Source organism: Lepisma saccharinum, chromosome 10, assembly GCF_977018435.1.
Source record: "Lepisma saccharinum chromosome 10, izLepSacc3.1, whole genome shotgun sequence".
NCBI lineage: Eukaryota > Metazoa > Arthropoda > Insecta > Zygentoma > Lepismatidae > Lepisma > Lepisma saccharinum.
The window spans coordinates 37,935,834-37,954,442 of NC_139238.1; the positions used below are offsets into that span (position 1 = coordinate 37,935,834).

At 37.9% G+C, this 18,609-nt stretch overlaps 3 non-coding genes across 3 annotated transcripts; 2 read left to right on the top strand and 1 right to left on the bottom strand.

Moving 5' to 3' along the window:
- Positions 1-1,048: 1,048 nt before the first annotated feature.
- Positions 1,049-1,130, top strand: TRNAS-GCU (transfer RNA serine (anticodon GCU)). The gene has a single exon. It is a non-coding gene; the product is annotated as a tRNA-Ser (tRNA).
- A 3,420-nt stretch (positions 1,131-4,550) lies between these two features.
- TRNAT-CGU (transfer RNA threonine (anticodon CGU)) lies at positions 4,551-4,623 on the bottom strand. The gene has a single exon. It is a non-coding gene; the product is annotated as a tRNA-Thr (tRNA).
- A 2,810-nt stretch (positions 4,624-7,433) lies between these two features.
- TRNAL-CAA (transfer RNA leucine (anticodon CAA)) lies at positions 7,434-7,548 on the top strand. The gene is made up of 2 exons: positions 7,434-7,471; positions 7,503-7,548. It is a non-coding gene; the product is annotated as a tRNA-Leu (tRNA).
- The last annotated feature ends 11,061 nt before the right edge of the window (positions 7,549-18,609 follow it).

Genomic DNA, 18,609 nt, shown 5'->3' on the forward strand with positions numbered 1-18,609 from the left:
CTTTGCGCAACAGCCCTGAAGGGCCTTGGCTTACCTACCGACTGCCGATCTCCCTCCCACGCTTTCCTTCGTCACCTCTAAGCGTGGAGATCTTCAACCAGTATTGGAATAGTCGAGGGGTCAGCCCGACGTATCCCCAGCCGTTATAGTAGGTTTCCGGGACCGGATCTTAATTTCCATTAATTGCTTGCTCTGTTTTAATAACACTTTTAAACTTTAAAATATAGCTGATTAAGAATTTGACTTGATTTTAGACTTGTATGGGTTAAAATGTAGTACTGAAAATAGAGTTATGATGGAAGAAGTTATTTAAACGCTAGAAACTCCTTTCTTCTACCTTCTGTCATGAAAAAACAAGTAAAGGGCTTGCAATGTTGTTTAATTTTATTATTATTACAAATTTAAGGAATTTAAATATAACCCATGGTCCTTCTCACTTCTGCCTCTTCAGCGTACCCCCACCCCCCGAATCTGCTATAGCCTAGGATAGCCTAGTAGCAAATTCCCCAATCAATGTGTTTGCTTCCCGTTATTTCGAAAATTGAACAATTAAAAAAAATATGGACAATTTAACATGGTATGGTATAAAGATAAACATAAATTATTACCTATTCATCCAAACTATTGGTTGGGGGGGGGGGGGTTAATGCATTTACGGTCTTGGAGTGATGGGCACCTCTGTTTAGGGAGGAGGGGCAGATCAAGTATAGTGTTCAGTAAAGCTAAGAAAAAATTACTTTCAGTAGACACGTTGTCGTAATTAAATACTTTATGGGAATTATATATGACATGGTTTGAGGGGACGAATGACATGATTTGGGAGGATGACATGCCTTGGGGGGAAGCGTAATTATTCTATCTCAACTTTCAAACTGGCTAAGTACTTTTCCAACCAAGGAAGAATGCTTACATGCAGTGGCGGCAATTAGGGGGTTTGGGGCAGTTGCCCCCCCCCCCCACACACACACTTCTTCGTCCTACATTAGGTTTCTTTTAATGCAAAGCCTTTCATTCAAGTGAAATTGTTTTGTCCAACACAGCGCCATCGGACGAGGTGGCCGAGTGGTTAAGGCGTTGGACTGCTAATCCAATGGGCTCTGCCCGCGTGGGTTCGAATCCCATCCTCGTCGAGAATCTTTTGCTTTCATTTTCAACTAATTTGTTGCTAGTTAAATGATAGCAGAGGTAGTAACATTTGCGCAGATACACTTTAGATTAGGGGATTGGGAAATAATAATGGGGAATCTCCACATAATTGGGCTTTCAAATTTTTATAAATTTTGCGGTATATGTGTGCTTCCACTAGCAAATTCTATGCACATTTTGAATATTGATATTTTCCAAACACCGATATAACAACCTGGGAACAAATTGAAGGTAAAATAGAAAGCATTTTCATTTGACTTTTCCATTTCTTTATCTTTCAAATGAGCTTTGCATCTAGCTTCACTTCAGCCTTTCGGACATTAAGATTTCTTGAAGCTTCTCACACAATTATCTCTACACTGAAAAAATGCCACATTTTTCTGATGATGAATATCTTTTTCCTGTTAGAAATTGTATGTTACCAACTCTAGTTCCACCAACTGTAACTATTTGCACTTGTCAGACAAATTTTCAGTTGATATAATGTGGGTTGATGGCTTTACCGAGGAGGACTACCCACCGCCTTACAAATTGAGGGGATCCATATACCCCTGTACTCTTGTTTCTTCGCCACAGGGTAGTAGACACAAATTCCCAAAATTCCATTCTTGTGAAATTTCGCTTCATCACCACATTATGTAGAGTCAACAATTATGCTGATAACAGTCATAGATTAAACTGGTAATAGATTAGATATTGCCAAGATAGCCAGGCTGTTTCCGATGCCAAAGGTCCCTGGTGTGAATCCAGGGTAAGATATGGATGTTTGTGGTTGTCTGTCCTGTTGAAGAGAAGTGAATAAATGATAACGGCATGAAAACTAAGATATGAAAAAAGAAGTTTTAAAAATTAGAAAGCCCGTTGAGTGCTCGATTCATGATCTCGCCACCAGAGGCACTGCGTGTGTGAGCTTAGGTGTTTATATATGAGTATCTCCCTTTCAGGAATTCACCGAAAGCACTATCCATTCTCATCCGCGTGAATAGCCAATAGTGGCATCAAAAATGTGAAAATGTTCCTTGATCAAGAAGTGTAAACTTTTACGTTTAAAACCGGTTTCAGGTCCATTCCTGATAGAAATACACGAGTTGTATTCATGGACGTCCGGAAGAGTGGGCAAGGGGGGTTGCGGCCCTCCCTGTAAAATGTATGTCCACCTGAAAATTATATATTTCACACATAATTTTATTTTAGCCACAGTAATTTATGTTAATTATTTTATTAACGTTGAAGGAACATGATAATTTCAGATTGAAATAGCGTCTTTTGAGGGGGCATCACTATTATGAGGGAAAATATGCCTCCTTTGCCCCGCCCTGGAAAAAATACCTTGCTTGCCCCCCTTTGGAAAAAATCCTGCGGACGTCCATGGTTGTATAGTGCTTGTTTATGCCTATTTTAGTCATATATGCCCATTTAGAAGATAAATACTCTTTTGAGTGCTTAAAATGAGAATAGTGACTAAATCCAAGTGAATATCGATATATTCTCGTTGGTTCGAGTTTCATTTTCTTCTTTTGACTATCACCTCTTAGTGATAGCCAATCAGAGTGCACCGTAGTTGGAGGAATATACGTCTTCAACAACTGATTGCATTACATAGGTCTACATATCAACTGAAGGGAAGAACGAAGCTCTGATTCATTAGATAGTTTGTTTAAATGTCTGAAGAGAATACATGAGTTGTTTTACAGCACCTACTTTTTGCCTATTTCACTCATAAGTGCCAATTTCCAAGGTAATTTTTGAGTGCCTAATATGGAAAATGATGAAAACTCTGTTAATATCCATAAATTGGATTGCCTATTATGTATTTTTTCGGTTCCTTTTTTTGCCTGCCTATTTTCAGAGTCATTCTTGCCCCTCGATCATCAGTCTAGTTATATATAATAATCCAGGATTTGAAAGGTGTAAAATTTTATGGGATATCTCTTCAAATTGGACCCCTGTATATTTTAAGACCGAAGTGGAGAATTGAAATTCAACGCAAATATTTGAGCCTGCACCCATCCTGTTTAATCACTTAACAAAGGAAAGTAATTTTACGTTCACCTTGAATACTTCATTCTTACTTTCTGATCTTGCTGTAGTATATATATCGAAGTCGAACAATAAGAATCGACGAGGATGGGATTCGAACCCACGCGGGCAGAGGCCATTGGCTTGGCAGTCCAACACCTTTTTCTAAAATAAAGGAATGCCCCAAAGCGATAGTAGCTATCCCTCGTTTTTTATTCATTTCCAATTTTCACATATATCAATTTTCTCTATATTCTCCGTATTCCCATTGGGACAAACACGAACATCCATGTCCGATTCGAACCCGAATTTCATTTGAGTGGGATCAAGGTTAGACGAAATAGTTTTCGGTTTGCGGTGGTTCTGCTTTGGTCATGGCTACCAATCTTCCTTTCATTCTGTTTCCCTCCTTTTCCTCCATTACCTATTCGCGTGACAGAAGCTATTTACACTTGTACACTTTCCTCCAGGAATCAGACTGATAGAAACATATCCATTTTTGGTTCGTTTTCATTGTTTTAAAACTTTTGATTTTTTTAACCTATTCGTCTAATGCCAACAATCAAAAGGTTGAGACTAACAATTTTCTCTAATAAATTGTAGAAACATGAATAAATATAGAAATTTTCAGCGAAAAAAAAATGAAGGCTCGACCAGGACTCGAACCCGGGTCTCTGGTTTACCGTAGCAATGCTTTTTTTTTATTGAAGATTGCTCCATCTTCAGAGACGCGGGTTCCAGTCCTGGTCAAGCCTGCATTTCTAGCTGAAAAATTCCATCTAGTACATCTCCTGTGTGTGCCTAATCTTCAATGAATAAATATGTTTTCTTGAGAACAAGCAACTTTTGTAAGCAGTGGGACACCTTTGTGACCCCTGTTCCCAATATGGCCCATATGTAACGATATTGTAATTCTTTTTTTATTCTTTTTTTAAAGTTGCAAGCAATTTTACAAAATATCCACTTGTAGTACATATTGTTAATTAGTTATAAGTTGCTTTTTCATTCAGAAATTTATGTGTTATTAGAGGTTTGTGAATTTCCCTAGAAGATGAACTATGACCACCTTTGGTTCACCTACATTTATAATATTATTTATTAATACATGTAAACAAAATTGCACACTAATTTTGACCCCCCCCCAAAAAAACAGCCTAGTTATATCCCTTAATAAATGTATTAGAATTCATGAAATCTTTACTAAAAATGTTGAAATGGGAACTCCTCAAACACCATGTAGTTTAAAATTGAAAAAAAAAAGTCTAATTTTCTCATTTGAAAGTTATAAAAAAAGTTGACTATTCTATTCTTCCCTGTTTTTTCCACCCAGTCGCTGGAAAAAGAACAAGAAAGTTCGATAATAAGGATAATAATAAAACTTAGTATGCCTCCTGTGAGATTCGAACTCACGACCCCTGGTTTACGAGACCAGTGCTCTAACCACTGAGCCAAGGAGGCTATGAGACAAGCAACCAGCGTTGCTACATGTTGGGAACTAAGCGGTCATTCAAAGTGACGAGAAAGTTTATCTCAGTTGCCCAACTGGGCTTTGGAGAATTCGCCAGCGTGCATCAGACTGGTGAACCAAAAATGAGTTGAAATTCGGTGAAATCCGGAAAGCTTCATACAGAAACAAATGAAGACTAGATTCGGAAAGCGGTCGTATATTCGCGTTTATTTGGAAAAACTCACTGATAGTGACTATATCACAGAAGATATTTTATGAATATTATACTATATTTTCACTTAAAAACATAGCATCTCATTATGCATTTGCATTATGTAAATAAAATCTGTGTGTGTCAATATACTTATCTACCTATAAAAGGAACATTGTTGTATTTTCTTTCCAATTTCTGTACATTTCTTGGTTCGAAAGATGAAAATATATCATTAGGCCATTTGGGGTATATGTGTACCCAGTGGCGGCGATTGGGTTCCAAAACCGGGGAGCTCTAATCGCCGCCACTGGGGGGGGGGGGGGTTAACTCAGTGGCGTATTTCTGATTTCGTCTCGGAAAATATTTTTTGGGGGCCTTACAAATTTGTATATGTTACCACTTACCAGTCAGTAAAGTAAACTGCTGTATTGCCGCTCTAAGTATTATAGAATATTATTTATTATTAGGTCATTAATCTTATGATAACATTTACACTAGAGTACTGCATTGGACCACTTTCGCTCGCTCAAACTCGATCGAATCTCCCACGCTCGAGCGTGATTCGCTCGAGCCATTCCGTATAGCGTCATTCGTGCGAACTAGTAGACGATCGAGCAAAATAGCCTCGATGCAGCACTCTAGTTTACACGTAATTTAGAAACAGTATATTTACATTCTAAAAAAACCTCATATACAAAGAGAGCTATCGAACTAGTGTCACCGAACACTTGACCACTTGACCACATTGTTTACAACAGGGAAATTTCTCAGGAAACAGAATTCTGGGTTCACAAATTACCTACTGAAAAGGGAAGTGGAGAAAATACATCTGAAAATGCGCGAGAAGCAGGGAAATCTGAACAACATTTGCGAACCAATTCTATGCTCCCTGCGACGCCAGAGCTCCAGGGTTCGAATACCGCTCTGGGCATGGGTGTTCTTTGTAAATGTCCCTTCATCAATTTAATATCATCACTCGTAGTGATTAGCCAAAAGTGGCAGAAGAGCGACGTCAAATAACAATTTAATCAATCGATTAATGACGTAATTAAACTATTTATATGCTTACTTTTTTCATTTTTGTATTTTAAAATGCGTGATTACTTTCTTTGTAGCCTTCAAATCCAGTGAGAGTACTTCTTTCACACAAATGAATAATTTTTAAAAGGGAAAGCTATCAGAAATAAATTATATACATACGTACACATATATTAGATAATTTAAGTTGCTTTTCCCCGTCTTTAGATTAATAATGATCATAATGATAAAAGATGTTTGAATGTAAAATATATAAACAAAAAACGCAATGATTCCAACTTATAGAACCTCGCGCATTGCACGGAATATAAAGCTGGGAAAGGGAATTTTTCAGCATCCATAGGGAATTTAATTCTGTGTCAAACAGGAAGGAACCAAAATAGAAGATTGGCGCAGGGAATTGAAAGCGTGCTGTAGGTGGCTTTGTGCTGTTGTTCCTATTAGCGATTCGAGAATTTAATATTTGTTTAGCTGTTAGTGGTTTAGTATTCGTGCTAGTGTTGTGTTTACTGAAGTTAAAGGCAATGGATATAATATAATATTTGCGTGAGAAAATATTTTGAACGGGATCTTTTCCGGAGAAATTGCAAATAGTTAATGTAGGTAGACCAGTAGCATTTCTTGTAGCACAGGTCTTGAAATCAAATCTCGTGAACTTAAACTTCCGTGTAAAACAAAAAAAAAATCGGGAATGCACGAGTAACTGGGTACTGGGGTAACTTGAATTTTACACTTCAATTAATATTGAGGGTTTTATTTCACTACCGCATTCCTTTCATATTCTTTGTTACAGATTTTTCTTATAGATGTATTATATTTTCTTTTTTTATTATTTGAAATTCTAAACGTAGATTAACTGCAAGTGCAATCACAACAATTATTCGAGAGTGGTCGCAACAATAAGGTAAATTTTTTTACACATATATTCATAAATCCTGTATGGATGTTGAGGTACCCACTAGTTAAAACCAGCATCCCCCACTTTTAAGAACAATTATGTCTTGACTTTTATATATATTCTTTTTAAATTTTGATGTATGTATTGAATGTATATTATTGCAACCCTCTTTTATGTATTCTAACCTTATTTTGTAAAATAGTTTTATGCATGTGTGTTAAACCACAGTGTTGCATAAAGGCTAAACTGTTAACAACACTTAAATAAATACATTTCAATTCAATTTCAATTCAATTCAATACTTAAGAAATCTCTGACGACTGGATTTTTTTTAAAAAAATTGTGTGTGTTCCATAGTTAAGATTTGGTATTCTAATAATGTTTTCAAATCCATTTACTCTAAGGGGGATAAAAACATCCCTGGCAGGAGGAAATCTCCTGCATCCCTCCCGTTAATTCACACACTGCTCCAAGGACATGGCGTGGGAATGATATGCGCAGTTCATACGATTTGGTCTTCAAATAATTCATATTTCAATTTTCGCTCGCAACGACATAATCACCCGAGCATGGGAAGCAAGCACATCACGAACCATATCGTAGCGAACAATTAATGCGATGAAATTTTGACTCTAGGATAATCTTGTTTATGATGAACTCTGCTTCCAGTGGTCAGGATGGCCGAGCGGTCTAAGGCGCCAGACTCAAGCGAAAGCTTCCACGGTTCTGTGGTTGAGGAATTCTGGTCCTCGAATGAGGGCGTGGGTTCGAATCCCACTCCTGACAGAATGTTTTCTTCACCAGGGGTCCTTTGTTCGAGCCTAATTTGAAGGACATTACATAGGAACTCGAGTCCCATTTCAAATTGAAAGTCCTGTAGTATAAAGTAAGCTTAGAAGTGTGAATTTTTTTTAAGACAACAACCCTGTGGGTTTTCAGTGGCTCAAAATCAAGGAAGCGCGTCAAGAAGGGGGGGGGCGTCGATCCGGTCCATTGGCCCCTCCTCCCCCTGCCATGGAAATTGGCATCGTTCAATTCAAGTTACAAGAGAGCAGAATTCTTGTTACTTTTATTGTTAATTTCAGTTAGTTAGCATTCGAACAGAATAATTATAGTGAAAAGACTGCGTTAGATTGGAAAAAATAGTGTAAAATGTAGGAACCAGGTTTCTTCATGTTCTAATTCTACCATTTAATCAGTTCTCAAAAATTGCAAAAAATAGGGTTTTATGTGAGCTCACACAACATAAAATTTATGAGCAAATTTTCCCCATAACTTTTCAAACATTTTCTTGAATAAGGTGTACAACGAAATGTAAAAAATAAGAAAAAATATTGTGCTGAATATTCACTCATGTGGTGAATCAAGTAGCAAAGTCTCTTCAGGGATATAATAATAATAATAATAGTAAATTTGGAATATGAATAATCATAACGATGATATTAATTATTATTGTTATTATTTCTACTTTTCAAGTGTTATCAATGGCCTGATCACCCTCTATAGACATTTCTGGCTACGTCCATGCTCTCCACATTGTAGTTTATGTGGCGTTATATGTACTGTGTACGGGTCATCAATGTATATGTGAGTAACCTAGGTCATAAAATCTTATAATAAGATTTACACGTATTTTAGAAACAATATATTTTTATTTTAAGAAAACCCAAACTCATACACAAAAAGAGTTATCGAACTGGTAACACCGAAAAGTTGACCAAATTTATTTTGCCAAGTTGAACTTTTATGTCCTATCTAACTACCTACAAGTTTCTTATGAACACTTTAATAGCCGTAAAATATCAGCACTATACCATGAAGTGGAAAACAGTCTCCTATTGTCTAGGCTCAGTTGAGGTTGGTCAGTTGCAGAATGGTGTTCTTCTTTAATCCATAAGGCCGGTTTTAGACGAAAGCATCTCCTTTAGCATTTTTGCTAGCATAAATCTCATAGCAGAGAGTACTTTACAGGAAGCATTTCATGTAACTTTTCGGCTAGCTTTTGTGATTACAATGTATAATATATACAGCATGAAAGGCACGTCCAGTTACACCATCTATGCTGAGTGCACGGTGTTTACAATTGAAACATTAAAATATTCTTCCGTACGTGTACAGTAAACGTTGTAAAGTTTGTATTTAAGCAGCGCCATTGTTTTGTACCTAATAACGTTTTATACGAAACGTTATTCCTCTCGGTTGAATAAATGCTTTCGTCCACAGCGGGCTTCGGGCTACGTCTTTTTCGGCAGATAAATCTTTGATGAATGCAGGCGCGGCTCGTGCATTATTTTCCTGGGGGTTCACCGAAGTGATATGACACATATTCAGTTTCCGCAAATAGACTTTCTTCGGGAAACAAAGGGAGGGGGGGGGCTTAAAAGATTGGTACATAATTTTTTCATAGAATGAGGTTTCATAGTAGAGGTGTGCGTATAAATTTAGGACTAAAACTAAGTACAATAAATTGTGCATCTATGAAAGAAATTTCGGGTTTTATGGACATCATGGACGTCCTCAGGATTTGTTCCAGGGATGGGAAGCAAGATCATTTTTTTCTAGGAGGAGCAAACAAGGCACATTTTTCCTTGTAATAGTTCTGTTCTCTCAAAAAACACTCCTTGAGTCCCTGCAACGTCTTTATAATAATCATCATAAATTACTGTGACTGAAATGAAATTATATGTGTGTAATAAATAGTTTTAGGTTGACATTAATTTTTAGGCGGGTGTGGTCTCTTTTCCCCTTCCGGACGTCCATGCCTGCAATTATAAAACGACTAATCACAATGGTCCTACAATTATTAAAGGGAAATGGCAACCAATGGCATATGCGTACTAGAAACCTGAGAACCTTTCATTGGAATGCTACAGATTTTTTTTTCTTTCTTCAAATTTGGAGTTGGTCGACCAGCACACGCTTTATCTCTAATTTTCTTTCAACAGACGAAAAGGTATGTTTCCGTTAATTGAATACATTTTAGCGGTCATTTCTTACCTGCGCAGATAGCAACACCTACACTGCATTAAATGACGTAACATCCTTTGGAGCATCAATATTTTGCAACAACTATCCAAGCACTTTGAAAACTTACAACCTTGAAACATTGACACCGACAGGGTTTGTCACGTCTTCCTTTCTTGTCTAAGATCGCGCCATTCTTTTACTTTCACATATCAGAAGTGTTTCCATCTTCAATAAAAAAAGTCTGAATGCATGCACGAGTTATTTTAGTAATGTATTTCTTTTATTTTAATTCCAGCTTTCATTCATTTCTACTCATCCTTCTCTGCCACAATTTTGCATTTATGCCAAGAAGTTCGGCACAAAAATGATTCAACAGAGAAGATTGAATATGTAACGAATGCGCTTCAAACTTGAACCTCACAGGGCAACACTGGAAGGGAGGAACCAGCTGGGTCTTACTCGCAGCGAGGACGGTGCCTTCTGGCTTCTGCTGCGGCTTCTGAGAGAGCACAAACTGCGCATGACCGTTGGTTGGAGATCGAGGTACCTCAGTATCCTTTGCCATATATTTTGTCCATATAGCTACCCCGAGCTTCTGCCTGCCGCCCGAACCTTCCCTATGACAAGAGCTCTCCTGTGGGGGTTCAGCTGAGGGTCTGCACGAGGGCGGCCGACTCGCGGTTTCTCTTTCTCAGCAAAAGAATTTGCCGTGTTACGGACACAAATACATGACTTCTTGTGTAGAAATTTTAGCGAAAAATTGTCTAAAGGTAAAGACATTGTTTATTGTCCATTCTCGAGGTAAATGCCGTATATTACTGGGGGTTCACTGATCCTGTGCGCTATAAGGCCAACCGCGCCTGGATGAGTGAACCATCAATGGACAGAAATTATTTTTCAATTGTGTTTATTTTATAGTTAAGATATAGTATACTATATGCTTTTAACTCCATTTTTTTTGGGAGGGGGATAGAAAAATTCCTGCCAGGGATATTTTTTTTTTCCTTTTCCGTCTTTTTTTTTTTTTTAGTGCAGGGGCAATCCCCGGCATCGCCACCGTTAATTCGCACGCTGGTTTTACCTTTCGACTTTGTACACCATTAGAAACAATCGCACATCTGAAGTAGGCCATATTTGGTTCAGGTAATTAAGTTACTTAGAAAGAGAGAGAAGTACTTGTAGTAACCAAGTTATTCTTAAAAAGTGACTTTCAGAACACGAGTACACACATAGTTAAATGACAAACATGTTTATTTTTAAATTAGACGATGACACTAATTTGTTGGTCACGTTTGTATATCACGTTTCTTTTAACCTGCACACCCAAGTTACAACACTAGAAAGTACTTCATTTTGTTTGGCATTATTTTTAAAAGGAATAGTCTTGAGAAATTCATACCGGAATAAGTAGCTTCCAACCCGAGAAGCAATTTGCAGCCTGTATGGTTGAAATGAGTCAGCAATACAAGCACGTTCATTAATTTGGCATCCACACTTTTTAGAACAGAAATTTAGTTCGGAGATTAATACTTAGAAAGTCCTATAAGAAATCCATGAGTCACGGTGGGCGGTTCGTCTAGGGTCGGTCGTTTAGCTCCAGTTGAACCACCCTCGTGTAACTCCAAGTTTCGTATCTTGTAGTTCCGCGGCCAAGTCAGCTTGGGGCCCTTCTCAGCCTCATCCTATTTCTTGGCGCGCTCTGCTCGCACCTTATTGGCCAGTTCTAGGTAAGGCCTCTTCTGGCCCTCGTTCATTTTCTTCCAGCGACGGCTGGCCGCCTTTGTGGTGACCTTCGCAGATTTCCCGGGCATCTCCTTCCTCACCTCCGCGAGAAAGATGAAGAAGGGGTTGGCGTAGCGGGGTTTCGCGTCTTCACTCTTCACTCTCGGGGAGGGGGTTGCAAGGTTGCTCTTGAATGTCTTTTGCAGCCATCGTGCTTGCTTTCCGTATCTAGTGCGAGCAGTTGATTGGCAATCGCAACAACGGGCGCTGTCAACAATGCAGCACGTTACGCAACAATAGAATAGCTGTCATCCTGGCTGAACCTACGATTTCTTCAAACGCTGTTTGTTTATGTTTTCTAAGTCCACTTTATGCACAGAATGGCTAATTGGGACTGTACCTACAGTTTAAAGTGGGATCCGAATCACTATGAACTCTCTGCGGGTTTCGAAACCGAAAGCGGCGACGTTATTACTACGTCATCGGGGAGAGAAGGGAAAGAAACAGATAAACGGAGACAGAGAGAGGGGAAGAGGCAGAGAGATAAAAAGAGGAAGAGAATGAGAGATGAGGGAAAGAGTGCCGTTGTTCAACTTCCCTCACTCTCAGTCTCGCCCTGAGCTTCCCCCTCACAAGTCTTCAGAGCGTGAGGATGAGGTCTGCGAGGGTCGCCCTCCGGAGGGTAACCAACTCTGGAAGAACAGAAGAAATAGACAGAGAAAAGAGACAGAGATGGAAATAGGAAGAAAGGGACACAAGAAAGAGATAAGCAGAGAGAGGGGGGAGGGAGACAGGAGAAAGTTATAAAATAAAAGAGAGAGGAAGATTGAGAAAAAGTCACAGGCAAAAGAGAAAGAGGGGGGGAAAGACAAAGAGAGATAAAAAGAGAGTGGGAAAAGAGAATGGGCAAAGAAAAAGAGATAAAACTAGTGGCGAAGCAGCCCCTCACACAAGACCTGGGGGTTTTCCAATCTTCTTTTATATTCAAATAACAGCTAAGATATATTTCCCACATTGTACACACCTGTCATGTGTTAATGTTATTTTCAATTTTTAGCTACAGTATAACAAGATAGTTTATTTCTCTTCTAACTGTTATGCATTTCAAAGGGCCTCCAAAATGCGGTAGCAGGTGGAGCCCAGGAGTCAAGTTTTCCCTTGCAAAGGGCTAGTACTTCCTGATGATAAATCGTGTATTCTACATACATCTTCTGAAAAACTCAATATGCTGACCAAGGCAGAAATTTATTTCATTATAAAACATAAACGTTTAGCGCATATGGAAGGGAACGAAGAGGCAGCTCGACATGTTTGCCAAAGAAATACAAGATGAAGAAAGAGGGATATTATTGGAACTCGAAATAGAAGAAGAAGACAAGATAAGCTACCTAGATATATTGATGAAAAGGAAGAGAGGACAAGAAATTGAAAAAGCTTGGCATCAGAAGAAGTGTGCAACAGGGGTATTCTGCCACAAAAGAAGTGATGTAAGTGAGGTGACAAAAAGAAATTTTATAAAGAATATGGAGGACAGAATCAAGAAAATATGCACGAAAGAATGAGAAAAACAAGGTAAAATAAATCGCTTATGTAAACAGCTGGAAGAGAATGGCTATGAGAAGGAGGATAGACTGGACATAAACAGAAGAAGGAAGAAATGAGGCAGGGAAGAAGAAGAAGAGAAAGAAAAAAGAGAGGTGGTTTGGAATAAGGAGTATGGAGAAGACCACAGAAAAGATATGCAAAGTGCTTAGTAAAGCGGGCATTAAAACTTACAGGAAGGGAGGGAGAAGCATCTTAAGAATAGCGAAGAATAAAAACAAGCAAAAGGAAAACAGAGAAGAGGAAGAGGAAGGGATTATCTACGAAGTGAAATGTAAAGAATGTCAGAGTGTGTATATAGGAGAAACGAAAAAGAGGCTGAAATACAGGTTGAAACAACATAGGGATGATGTACGACTTGAGAGAGAGAGAAATGCAATATTTAAACACACGAGAGAAACGGGACATGACATAGAGTAGGATGAGGCTAAGCAGATAGGAAGGGAGAAGAGAATACTAGTGAGAAAATGGAAGGAGGCCAAGGAAATAGAGAAGAAAGGTGAAGAAGACACAATGAACTGGAATGGCGGACTGAAGATAAACAAAGAATGAAAGAAGGTGTTAGAGTGGAATGGACAAGAGAGAAAGAGGAGAGAAGAAGGAAGAAGAATGAAGAAAAAAGAGCGTGAGATAAAATGTCCAACCACATTCCAGATGGAAGAAAATGTTTAGCCTTTCAGGTGAAAGTACAGTTGACAAGGGAAAGCTACCTGCTAGAATGTTCCAGAACATCTTTCTAACAGTCTGAAGGGGAGTAATTTTTGTGTATATATATCATCCTGTTTTGTACCTTGTTGCATTTGTACTTGTTGCAGAGTCTGAAGAAGACCTTGCTAGAAGGTTGAAACGTTACATTTAGTTTATGTTTTATAATAAAATAAATTTCTGCCTTGGTCAGCATATTGAGTTTGGAAACAAGGCTTAATGTGTTATATACATCTTCTGTCGCATACGGTACCTACCCTCCATGAATTGTGTGTCACTAGTATTCTTTTCTGTGTGGAAGATTTCTTTTGGGATGGGGGCGGGGATGCTAGCCAACTATAGTAGTCTCATAATTTATTTCGGTAAGGGGCCCCCAAAATGTTACTTGCGGGGGGAGGGGGATGCACAGGAAATTGCACTATGCCACTGCATAGAACGAGAGGGGGAAGAGACAGAGATAGAGAGATAAGAGAGAAAGAAACGTTATGGATATTGTATTTTCCAGGGATTTCTCTTTATCCGTGTCAACAATGTTACAGAAGTTACAACAGCAAGTTTTCAACTTAACTCACGGGATGTAAGGAAGAACCCTTTCTGAATACACCTGTACGTTAACTTCTCTTCCACGTAATACACCCTGGACTCAGTGGCGTAGCGTGATTGTATGAAAGGTGTAAGACTTCCTTAGATAAACCTGACCTGAATATTGGATAAAGAAAACCCAAAGATATTTTAACTAAATAGAATCTATTTGAATCTAAGTCATGTATGGGCATACTCAATTTCAAACACAAAATGCACACACTATGTTAACAATATTAGCATATGTATTACTTAATGAAAATTCTCATTTATTCTGTAACTCGATCCGACAAATTTCGCATTCAGCTTAGTTAAGGACACAAACCCTTCTTCTGGAAAGGTCATGTGATATTTTTATTCTTATTATTATTTTTCTTTCACTAAAAAAACATTTGTGCGAAATGCGTAGGATACAATTTGCAAATGCATTCGAGAATATTACTCATTATCATGGTTACGATATTTGCGCACATTTTGAAAAGCATATCAAGCAACTTAGTGAAAGGAAAAGGTAAAAAAATATATATATCTGTAAATCACAACGCTAAGTATTACGCGTATCCTTTTAACATTAGGGCAACTGGGATGCACGCTTAACTTTGCGGGCGCTGCCGGATCTAGGATTGCCAGACATTCCTCTTTTATCTTTAACTTCGCTGCTTCTAATGAAGGTAATATCCAACATTACACCATCTCTTTGTTAACTGAATAGTTAGTTTACACGACACCCGTTTTGTTAGCTACACCTCCCGTCAAGCATTGTTGAAACAACACGGGAGTCGATTTTCTTGGTTCTCTTCGGACCGCGGCAAACATTAGTCAGATGCAGCGGGGACAGAAATTCTCGCCAGTTAGCACCCACTGTAATGCGTCTTACAGTTTGCTTACAGTGCCTGAGAATCGGGGCGCCCTGTCATTGGTTGAGAAGATACTACGCGAGCAAACACACCCGCTATGGGCGAGTCCAAATCATTTCTTCATTCACCAGTAAGTAAGTCCTCTCAAGAAGCCTTACAGAGAAACAACTCGAATCAAAACAAGTCCTCAATTGTTTCGTTAAAAGTTCTACTTGCAGTCTGATATTGCTATGTGCGTTCAAGCGATAAATATGGGAATTAAATAAGTTTTCTTCAATAATTTCAACTTGTAAGGTGGACTTACAAGCCTTACGTGGGCACTACGCCGCTGCCTGGACTCCATTTGCAGACTAACGATGCTCTGGCATCTGCACTCGCAGCCAGCTGGTGTTATATCTTATCACCATTCATCCCCATTGTCGCGATTAGCCAAAAGTTGAAGGGACGTAAAAGAACCTAATTCAGTCAATCAATCTGAGTTCTGTAAACAGGGATAATTAATCATTTCCAGTGATTAGTAACTTTTTGAGGAAAATATTGTAGATACTTTAAAACTTTTGAAATATAATAAATTGTTGCAGTTAGTAAAGTTTCTTGTTTGCGATAATTGCATACATAATTGTAACTTTTAATTGCAGCTATTTGAACTTTCGTTTTATAGTTGACCATAATCAATTATATTCAAGGTGGGAAATCATTGAAAACTGGTGGGGGGGGAGAATGTTCTTCATCTACAAACTCCCTCCCCCACAAACATATGTGTAAATAATACGATATACATATTTGTAGTGTTATTAAAAGTAAAAATAAATTACTCAATTAAAATATATTATTATTATTAATTACATAAAGTAAATTAATTTGTTACTATTATACATATCAAATATTGCAAAGTAGGGATGTGACGAAGCTGAAAATTTACCGATGTCGATGTACTCACTAATAATTTTTGGAACCGATACCGATGCCGATATTTAACCGATTCCGATACATAAGATTATTAAACAGAAATGGGATGTTATTTTCTGCATGACAAAAATAAATTTGCTATGTACATTTCTATTGCATATCATAGGTATATACATATATATTCTCAAGAGATGCAAATGTACATTTGCATCTACAAAAGGTGGTTATGTGAACCTTTAAGAAGAACATGGATTCTCAAGAGATTTTACATTAGTACAAAGCAGTTCTTTGAAATGCAAAATTAATTCCTATTCTTAATGTTGGAAATTTACTGCTGCCAGATTCAACTTGAGAAACACGAGTTTTGGAAGAAGCACTTCAGGAAGTAATCTACTTCTTCTCTTATCGCAAATCTGGTCAGCAACAATGAACACTCAATCACTGAATACTGATGCAGCAGGTATGCCCAAATATTTTCTCAGCACTTGCTTCAGGTTTGAATACTCACTTTTGAATTTCCAATACAACAGCAGATCCTGGTTCAGCAATGTACTGTTTTATTTCTGATTTTGAGTTAGGTTGATCCTCTGAATGAGAGTTTGCAATAATTTTATTACAAAAACTCTACAATAATGATGCATCATAACCTAATTTTCAATAAATCTTACAAAACTAGAATATAAAACTTGTTAGAAGGTAAAACTCCAGTATAATCTGTACCGGTTTAAATATCGGATTTTTGCTGATTCCGATACGTCAATTTCTGCCGATTTTCATACATCTGTAATCGGCTTCGGCACATCCCTATTGCAAAGCAAGTATCTAATGCCTTTACTAACTGGTAAAGATGTTAATAAGTTATGAAATAGATCAAGTGGTTTCATTATGTTAAATTTTTACTTAATTTTTGCTTTATGTTAATATAAATCAATTAGATTTCATAGTTATAATTTTCTTGCATTCTTGTTTTACTTTAATTGTGCATAGCCTATTGATGTAGATTTGTTAATGATCTCTTGAGAGAGAATGCATTCAATACTCACAACTACACTAATTTGTGTGTGTTCTCAATATTATTCTTGGTAAAGTCTATTTCAAATTAAAAGTAATTGATTATCTTTTGTTTGTTATAACAAAAACTCTCCCCCCCTGAATTTTTGAGGCCAAGATTGTTTGTTGGTGGGGGGGGGAGATCCTCCCCAGGATTTCGCACCCTGATCCTCATTATCCTAAAATGGCAGAGAAGCAGCGTAAAATAACAAAAATGGTTACCCGTGGACTTCTTGTTTAGTAGTCGATGCTAGTATTTTACTTCACTACTTTTTCATGTATTCGATATTAAGTTTTAGGAGTGAAGGAACAAAAGTGGATGGACACCCACAGCCACCCCGCTTAGTGAATAATCCAGAGTAAAATACGCTTGATATCATACGACTTCCAAAGGATACAGAAAAATGACAGCCTAAATAATGATCGTCATACAAATTTTGTACCAAAACGCTAAATTTTGGACTCCCCCAACGTCGAACCCACCTGACTATGGAAATTCTGTGCCAATCTAAGACAATCACCCTCCACCACCCTGAAATCAACAAAACATTAAAACGATTACTGTCCAAGAAGACAGCACAGCAGAAAACACGGATGCATGAGCAAATCTGGACACACCAGGGAATGCAGGGAATGCAGGCACTCCAAGAAACCCAGACAAAGCAGAGGACCAGAAGATACCCATCCTACAATATACCGGAAACCTCTCCAGAATTATCAGTCGCATTATTGCTAAACATGACATAAAAAACATTCACAAACCACAGCCAAAGATCAGGAGCCTACTTTGCAACCCCAAGGAAAGTTTAGGTCTTAAAACACCTGGTGTTTACCATATTGTCTGCAAATGTGGTAAAGCATACATCAGACAAATGGGCAGGACAATTGAACACTGCTGCAGAGAACACCAAAGTTACATCAGGAATTTCCATCCTGAGAAGTTGGGACTAGTCAAACATTCCATCAACGAGGGCCATAGAATAGATTTCAGTAACACTAAAATTATAGTTCAATAATAATAAATAATAATGGGACAAGAAACAGGTGGTGGTTCCATGAAAAAGAGGGCACCTTTCTCCACTTTTTTTTTTTCACCTCTCAACACAAGTGGCTCTCTCACTCCTGCTTTGCTGCTTGCTTGCCAGATACTCACGGTACGAATAGGTGAGTGTCTTTTACAATATTATGATGTTGGCACATGCCAAGCTTTAATTCCATTAGTTATTCACCAGATGATTACAAAATATTATGGATACATGTGTATGCAACCTTCAAGTGTGTTACACACACTCATATACAAAAGTTTGAAAGTTTGTATAATATTTTTATCTTTGGTTCTTTTCTTGTGGCTCTGCCTACTGCTGCACATATACTTTTTAGCTATTTATTTTTCAGGAATATAACCTACTAATTCAGGGTCCCCACTAATTTTTTTTGGAAACAAAGAAAAGCC